Genomic DNA, 9,328 nt, shown 5'->3' on the forward strand with positions numbered 1-9,328 from the left:
AAAGTTTTAAATATTGGTGAAGTCCAATTTATCTATTTTTTCTTTTGTTACTTGTGCTTTGGGTGCCATATCAAAGAAGCTATTGCCAAATTTAAGGCTACAGAGATTTACTTCTATGTTTCCTCCAAGAGTTTTATAGTTTTACTTCTTATATTTAGGTCTTTGAACCGTTTTGAATTGGTTTTTGTATATAATGTGAGGTAGGGGTCCATCTTCCTTCTTTTGCATGAGTTGTCTCAGCACCCTTTGTTGAAGACATTTTTTTCTCCATTGAATAGCCTTGACACATTTGTCAAAAAATCAATTAACCTTAGATGTATGAATGTCTATTCTTTTTTAAAAGATTTGAGAGAGAGAGCACAAGTGGGAGGAACAGAGGGAGACAGAATCTCAAGCAGACTACACACTGAGTGCAGTACCTGATGCAGGGCTTGATCTCATGACCCTGAGCCAAAATCAAGAGTCAGATGCTAAACAGACTGTGCCACCTAGACACTGCAATCTATGTCTATTCTTATGCCAATACCACAGTTTTGATTACTCTACCTTAGTAGTAGGGTTTGAAATCAGAACGTATGAGTCCTCCAACTTGTTTTAATTAATTAATTGTGCAAGATTGTCTTGTCTATTTAAGATCCTCTGCAATTCTATATGAAAGGATATCCTTTTCCATATGTATAATATTTGCCCATTCAGACTTTGAAATGAATTGTGTTAAATCTATAGATCACCTACAGTAGTACTATTATTGTAGCAATATTAAGTTTTAGAATCTATAAACATGGGATATTTTTCTATCTATTTAGGTCTTTTAAAACTTATTTCAGCAATGTTTTATTTTTTTGTGTACAGATTAACAACTCCTTGGTTAAATTTGTTCTTACATATTGTATTCTTTTTGATGCTATTATTTTGATGGTGTTATATAAATGAAACTGTTTTATTTCAAATTTGAATAGTTCATTGGTAGTGTATAAAAATACAACTTTTTTTGTGTGTTGATCTTGTATCTGTGATTTTGCTAAATTTGTTTATTAAGTCTACTAGTTTTTTGGGGATTCTTTAGGATTATATATATATAGGGTAATGTCATCTGTGAATAAAGATAACTTTACTTCTTCCTTTCTAATTTGGATGCCTTTTATATCGGTTTCTTGCCCAATTGTTCTGGACAGAACTCCCAATACACTGATGAATAGAAGTAACAAAATTGGGCATCTTCATCTTATTCCTGATCTCATAGGGAAAGCTTTCAGTCTTTCACAACTGAGTATAATGTTATTAAGTTTGTGTAATTTTCATAAATGCCCTTCATAAATGTTGAGGAAGTTCCCTATATTCCTAGTTTGTTGAGTATTTTATCACAAAGGGGTGTTAGATTTTGTTAAGTGCTTTTTCTGCATCACTTGAGATAATCACAGTTTCCCCCACTGCTTTATTAATGTGGTATATTCCACTGATTTTCATATATTGAGACATTCTTGTATTCCCAGGATTAATGCTACTTGGTCCTGATGTATAATCCTTTTAATATACAACTAGATTTGCCTTCCTAATATTTTGTTGAGAATTTTTGCATTTATATTCATAAGAGATATTCGTAAGATATAGTTTTTTTTTCTTAGGATGTCTATCTGGCTTTGTATCACATTATGCTGGCCTCACAGAATAAGTATTACCTTCTCTTATAATTTATGGAAAATTTGAAAAAGATTGGTGATAATTCTTTAAATGTTTGGTAGAATTCACCAGTGACAAGTAAAAATTTCCCTTTGAACACTTCTTTGGTAGCATCTGTTAAATTTTCATACATTGTGGTATTTCTTTTTCATTTGTCTCAAAGTATTTTCTAATTCTGTGTGTGATATCTTCACTAATCTATCAATTATTCAGAAGAGTGTTACTTAATTTCCACATATTTGTAAAATTTCCAGTTTTCTTTATAATCTGTTATAGATTTTTAGTTTTATTTCACTGAGGGCAAAGAAGATACTTTGTATTTTTTAAGTATTTTAAAATTAGAGTGATGTCAGCAAGATGTGAAATAGGAGGTTCTAGCCCTTGTCCCCACAAAAATATCAATTTAACAGTCATTTGTAGGTGAAAATATCTTCATGAGAACTCTAGAATCCAAGTGGGAGGTTACAGCACCTGAGTGGAGCACAGAAATGAGATAAGATGTATTGAAAGTTTAAGAATACTCACTTTCCTCAGGGCACCTGGTGGCTCAGTCAGCTAAGTGTATGATTCTTGGTTTTGGCTCAAGTCATGATCTCAGGGTTGTGAGATTGAGTCCTGCATTAGGCTCCATACTGGGCATGAAGCCTGCTTAAGATTCTCTCTTTTCCTCTCCCTTTGCCCCTCCCTGCTCTAAAATTTTTTTTTTTAAAAGAACACTCACTTTCCTAACATCACCTCTCCCCCAAGCCAGAACAGCATGCCACTGAGAGAGCTCTCTTCAGCCCATACATTCTCCCATGGTGGGAAGAGTAAAATGAATATCTGATTTCCTTAGACTTTCAGGTGCTAATTGGGGAACTGTTTCTGTCCTGCCTCACTTAGAACACTCAGGAAACGGGCATGACTAGATTGAGGGCAGGCAAGAAAGGGAGAAGGAAGAGGGTCTCAACGATTAGCACATGGATCTCAACAGTTGACCTTTGTTTCTCTGGCAGCAGATCCACATGCCTATGGACCCTGGCACTTGTCTCACCTGCCCAGATCCTGGCACCAGAACTGTCCACTTAAGGACACTAGCACTTGGCCTGCCCACACACAGACCCTGGCAATGGGCCCATTGTAGACCTTGCAAGCCAGCCTGCCTATGGACTCTACCACTTTTAACCCTAGTTTAAAAGATTTTTTAACTATAAGAATAACTATAACCACAAAATTCTAGGTACAGAATTTCTGGCTAGGCTAACTAGAAAGAGTTTTCCTTGACAAAGCCAGTCTAGAGATTGGAAGATGTGAATTCTTATTCAAACATGCAGATAACAGTGTAGGGCTACGGGATCAGGAAGAATTAGGAAACTGTTATTATACCAAAGGAACAACAAAAAAAAGCTCTAGTAAGTGACCCTAAAAAAATGTGAATCTATGAAATGCCTGATAAAGATTTAAAAATAATCATTTTTAAAAGTTCAGTGAGTTACAAGAAAATACAGGTAGACAACTAAATTAAATCAAGAAGAGTCAATGAACAAAATGATAAGAGATAGAAACCATAAAAAGAGCCAAACAGAAATTCTGGAGCTAAAGAATACAATCCTGAACTAAAAATAAGCCAACAAACAAAAAAGAAAGCTTCAAAAACAGACTCAATCAAGCAGAAAAAAGAATCAGCAAACTTGAAGACAGATCATTTGAAATTATCCAGTCAGAAAAACAAAAAGATAAAAGGATGAAAAAGAGTGAAGAAAGCCTGCAGAACTTAGGAGTTACCATTAAATAAAAAATATAATACAGTATGGAAGTCCAATGAGGTGAGAGAGAGAAAGGGGCAGAAATCTTATTTTTTAAAAAATCTAACCAAAAGATTCCCAAATCTGGGGAGGGAAATGGACATACAGATTCATAAAGCCTTAAAAGAATCAAAATAAGTAGAAACTAAAGAGGTCTTCGTCAATTCATTTTAATTGTCAAAAGGCAAAGACAGAATTTTAAAGCATCAAGAAAAACATAACTCATCACATATAAGCCCTCCCCCATTACACTATTACACTATTAGCATATTTCTCAGCAGAAACCTTGTAGGCCAAGAAAGACTAGAATTATATACTTAAAGTGCTCAAAGGAAAAAAAAAACATTGCCAAATAAGAATATTACACCTGTAAAAGCTGTCCTTTTAGAAATGAAAGAGATACTTTCCAAGACAAAGACTAAGACTGAGAGAGTTCCTTATCACTAGACTTGCCTTACAAGTGCTAGAGGAAGTTTTTCAAGTTGAATCAGAAGGATGCTAAACAACACAAAAGCATATGAAAGTGTAAATGTCACCAGTAAAGATAAAAATACAAATACAGAATAAAGTAATGCTGTAATAATGGTGCATAAATCACTTTTAACCCTAGTTTTTTTTAACTACAAGAATAACTATAACCAAAAAATGTGTTACTAGGTACATAATATAAAAAGAGGTAAATTCTGACAATAACATAAAGAATGTGTGTGTTGGGGGGGTAGATAAAAGTGTAAAGTTTTTGTAACTGATGTTGTGGTTATTAGCTTAAAATAGATTGTTATAACTGTAAGAAGTTTTATGCAAATCTCATGATAACCACAACGAAAAATCATAGTAGGTACATAAAGATAAATACAGAAGAACTAAAGTATATCACTATAAAAATAACCATCAAATCATACAGAAATATAACAAGAGAGGAAGAGAGGAACAAATGAACTGCAAAACAACTAAAAAATGGCAATCGTAAATCCTTACTTATCAATAATTACTTTAAATGTAAATGGATTAAACTCACCAATCAAATGATACAGAGTAGATAAATGAATTTAAAAGAACTATACACTGTCTACAAAAGAAACGCTTTCGATTTCAGGACAATCTGAAAGGGGTGGGAAAAGATATTTTATGCAGATGGTGACTGAAAGAAAACAGGAGTAGCTATATTTATATTAGACAAGAAAGACTTTAAATAAAAAACTGTCATAAGAGACAAAGAAGGTCATTACATAATGATAAAAGTGTCAATTCACCAGGAAGATATAACAATTATAAATACACACACACACACCCCTATCCTTGGATCACCTACCATACAAAGCAAACACTGACATATCTGAAGAGAGAAATAAAATGATGGCAGAAGACTTCACTACCCTATTTTGAATAACCCAGACAGAAAAATCAAAGAAAACAGCAGACTTGAACACTACAGACCTATATAGGCATATATAGAACATTCCACCTAACAGCAGCAGAATACATATTTTTCTCAAGTGCACATGGAACATTCTCTAGGACAGATCACATGCTAGATCACAGGACAAATCTTAATAAATTTAAGAAGACTGAAACCATTCAAAGTATCCCATCCAACCACATGCAATAGAATGATAAATCAGTAACAGAAGGAAAACAGAAAAAATAAGAAATACATGGGAATTAAACACATTCTTGTAGAATCGTAAGGTCCAAGAAGAAATCAAGGAAAAATGAAAAAATATCTTGAGACCAATGAAAATGAAAGCACAACATACCAAAACTTATAGGATGCAGTAAAAGCATGAGTAAAAGGGAAATTTATAGAAATAAATGCCAACATTAAAATGAAAGATCTCAAACACCTGATTTTATACCTCAATAAATTAGTATAAGAACAAACTGAGTCTAATGTTAGGAGAAACTAATAAAGAGTACAACAGAAATAAATCAGAGAGTAGAAAAACAGATGAAATTAGGAGTTGTTTTTTTTTTTAATAAAGTTGATAAACCCTTAGCTAGACTAAGAAAAAAGAGAAAAGAGTCAAATAAATAAAATCAGGAATGGAAGAGGAGACATTACAACTGATGTCATGGAAATTAAAAGAATATCATGAGAGAACATTATGAACAATTACACACTAACAAATTGGCAATCCTAGAAAAATATAACCTACCAAGAATGAATAAAAACAATAGAAAGTCTGAAGATACAAATAACAAAGATATTGAATCCGTAATCAAAAAACTCCCAAAAAGGAAAGCCCATGACCAGATGGCTTTATTGGAGAAGTCTACCAAATATGTAAAAAAGAATTAAAACTAATATTTCTTAAACTCTTCCAAATGTAGAAGAGGAAACACTTTCAAGCTCATTTTATGTAGCCAGTACCACCATGATAGCCAAACAGAAGACACCACAAGAAAACTACAGGCCAATATCGTTCATAAACTTGGATGCAAAAATCCTCAACCAAATATTAGCAAGCCAAATTCAACAGCATATTAAAAGAATTATACACCACAATCAAGTGGGATTTATCCCTGGGATGCATGAATGCTTCAATATACCCAAATTGATGTGATAAACCACATTAACAAAGTGAAGGATAAAAATCATATTATCATCTCAATAGATGTAGAAAAGCATTGTACAAAACTCAACATCCTTTCATGATAAAAATTCTCAACGTTAGGTATAGAAAAAACTAACCTCAACACAATAAAGTCCATGTACAACAAGCCCATAGCTAACATTATACTCTGTGGTGAAAAGCTGAAAACTTTTTTTTAAAATTTAAATTCCAGTTAATGGTGTCATATTAGTTTCAGGTGTACAATTTAGTGATTCAACACTTACGTACAACACCTGGTGCTCATCACAACAAGTTCACTCCTTAATCCCCAATCACCTATTTAACCCATCCCCTAAAACTTTTCATTTAAGATATGAAACAAAGTGAGGATGCCCACTTTCACCGCTTCTATTTAACATAGTTCTGGAGGTCCTAGTTGGAGAAATTAGGCAAGAAAAAGGAATTTTTTTAATGTTTAAAAAATTTTTTAAAGATTTATTCATTTGAGAGAGAGAGATAACATGAATGTGCATGTGAGTAGGAGGAGGCACAGAGGGAGAGAACCTCAAGCAGACTCCCCACTAAGTGCGGAGCCCTACACAGGACTCCATCCCACAACCCTGAGATCTTGACCAAACTGAAATCAAGAGTCAAACACTTAACTAACTTAGTCACTCCGGCGCCCCAAGAAAAAGGAATTTAAAAGCATATAAATTGTGGAGGAAGAAATTCTCTCTTTGCAGGTAATATAATCTTATATGTAGAAAACCTAGACTCCACAAGTAATCCTGCTAGAGTAGATGAATTCAGTAAAGTTGCAGAATACAAAGCAAACATATACTGGTTGTATTTCTATATATTAACAATAAACTATTTGTAAATGAAATCCCATTCATGATAACATCAATCAGCCAATCGTTTGATCCAAACACACACTTAGGAATAAACCACCTATGATGTGAAAAATTTGTACACTGAAAACTATAAAATACCAATAAAAGAAATGAATGCAGACATAAATAAGTGGAAATAAATTCCATGTTCATGTATTAGAATATTAAGATGTCCAAATTATGCAAAGCAATCTATTGATTCAATGCAATCCCCATCAAAATTCCAATTGTGGGGGCGCCTGGGTGGCTCAGTTGGTTGAGCGACTGCCTTCAGCTCAGGTCATGATCCTGGAGTCCCAGGATCAAGTCCTGCATTGGACTCCCTGCTCGGCGGGGAGTCTGCTTCCCCTCTGACCTTCCCCCTTCTCATGTACTCTCTCTCTCTCATTCTCTCTCTCAAATAAATAAATAAAATCTTTAAAAAAATTCCAGTTGTGTTTTTTTAATAGATATAGCAAAAACAATCCTATTCATATGGAACCACAAAAGACCCTGAATGGCTTAAGTAATTTTGATCAAGAAAAACAAAGCTGCAGGCGTCACATTTCCAGCTTTTAAATTTTATTCTAAAGCTTCTATAATCAAAACAATATGGTACTAGCATAAAAACAGACATATATACCAGTGGAACATAATAGGGAGCCCAGAAATAAATCCACACACATACTGTCAATTGATTTTGACAAGAGTGCTGTGATACTGTGCTTTATAAGAAATATACATTTGGTCTTCATCCCAGTTTCTGGCACAGAACCCTTGGAATTAAGTGTTGAGAGTGATAAAGATGCCTTTGTTGTGTTAATGAGGTGACTTTTGAAAAGCACCTAAGGATGGAGTTTGGTGGCACCAAACATGTGATTAAAGGGTTGGAACTTCCAGCCTCCCCCCACCAGCCCCAACCTCCAGGGAATAGAGAAGCTGGCAATGGAGTTCAAAAACCAATGGTCAGTGATTTAATGAATTTTCACTATATAATGAAGCCTTTATAAAAATCCAAAAGAATGGGGTTCAGAGAGCTTCCAGGTTAGTGAAAACAGAAGTGCTGGGAGAGTGGTGTACCTGGAGAGGTCATGGAATCTCCACCCCCTTTCCTCATACCTTGTCCTAGGCATCTCTTCAATCTGGCTGTTCTTGACTTATATCCTTTTATAATAAACTGGTGATGTAATAAGTAAAAAAATAAACTAGTGATCTAGTAAGTAAGTGGTTCTGTGAGCCACTCTAGCAAACTAATTAAACCTGAGGAGGAGATAGTGGGAACTTATGATTTATAGCCAGTTATTCAGAAGTACAGTTAACAACCTATACTTGCAACTTGTGTCTCAAGTGGGGCGGGGAGGGTGCAGTCTTTTAGGACTGAACCCTTAACCTATGAGATCTGATGCTATCTCTGGGTAGATAGTGTCAAAATTGAGTTGAATTATTGGACACCCTACTGTCTAAGAATTGGTTGGTGCTCTGTAAGAAGCCCCCCCCGACCCCCTACCCCAATACACACACATTGGAATTGGGTCCAGAAACCCAAAGGGAGTGCCAAGAATACAAATTGGGAAAAGGATAATCTCTTCAATAAATGGTGCCAGGAAAACTGGTTATCCAATGCAAAAGAATGAAAGTGGATACTTACCTTACACCACACACAAAAATCAACTCAAAATGGATTAAAAACTTTAATGTAAAACCTGAAACCATAGAACTCTTAGAAGAAAACTAGGAAACAGCTTCTTGGCATTGACCTTTGCAATGATTTTTTGGGTAGGACACCAAAAACCCAGGCAACAAAAGTAAAAATAAAAAAGTGGCATAACACTAAACTAAAAATCTTATAAATAGTGAAGGAAACTACTGACAGAAGAAAAGGCAACCTACAGAATGGGAGAAAAATATTCACAGGCCATATATTTAATAAAGGTTAATACCAAAAATATGTAACGAAATCCTACAACTCATTAGGAAAGAAAATCTGATTTTAAAATGGGCATGAGAACTCAATAGATAGTTCTCCAAGGAAGACACACAAATGTCCAACAAATATATGAAATGGCACTCTACATGATTAGTCCTCAGGGAAATACAAATCAAAACAATAAGGTATCACTTCCCTTATGTTAGGATGGCTATTAAAGCGACAGAAGGTAAGTGTTGGTGAGAGAAGGAAAGGGAAACTTGGTACACTCATTGTGGGAAACCACTATGCAAAACACTATGGATGTTCCTCAAGAAATGAAAACTAGAACTATCATATGATCTAGTAACTTCTCTCCTAGGTATATATCCAAGGAACTGAAATCAGATTTTTTTAAGACATATCTGTACCCCCATGATTATTATAGCATTATTTACAATAGCCAAGACAGAAAAAACTAAATGTTCATTGACGAATGAATAAAGAATGTGTTAGATACATACAATGCAA

The sequence above is a fragment of the Eumetopias jubatus genome, unplaced genomic scaffold, assembly GCF_037043125.1.
Source record: "Eumetopias jubatus isolate StellerSeaLion01/CBP00866 unplaced genomic scaffold, mEumJub1_p1.0 scaffold_7, whole genome shotgun sequence".
Classification (NCBI taxonomy): domain Eukaryota; kingdom Metazoa; phylum Chordata; class Mammalia; order Carnivora; family Otariidae; genus Eumetopias; species Eumetopias jubatus.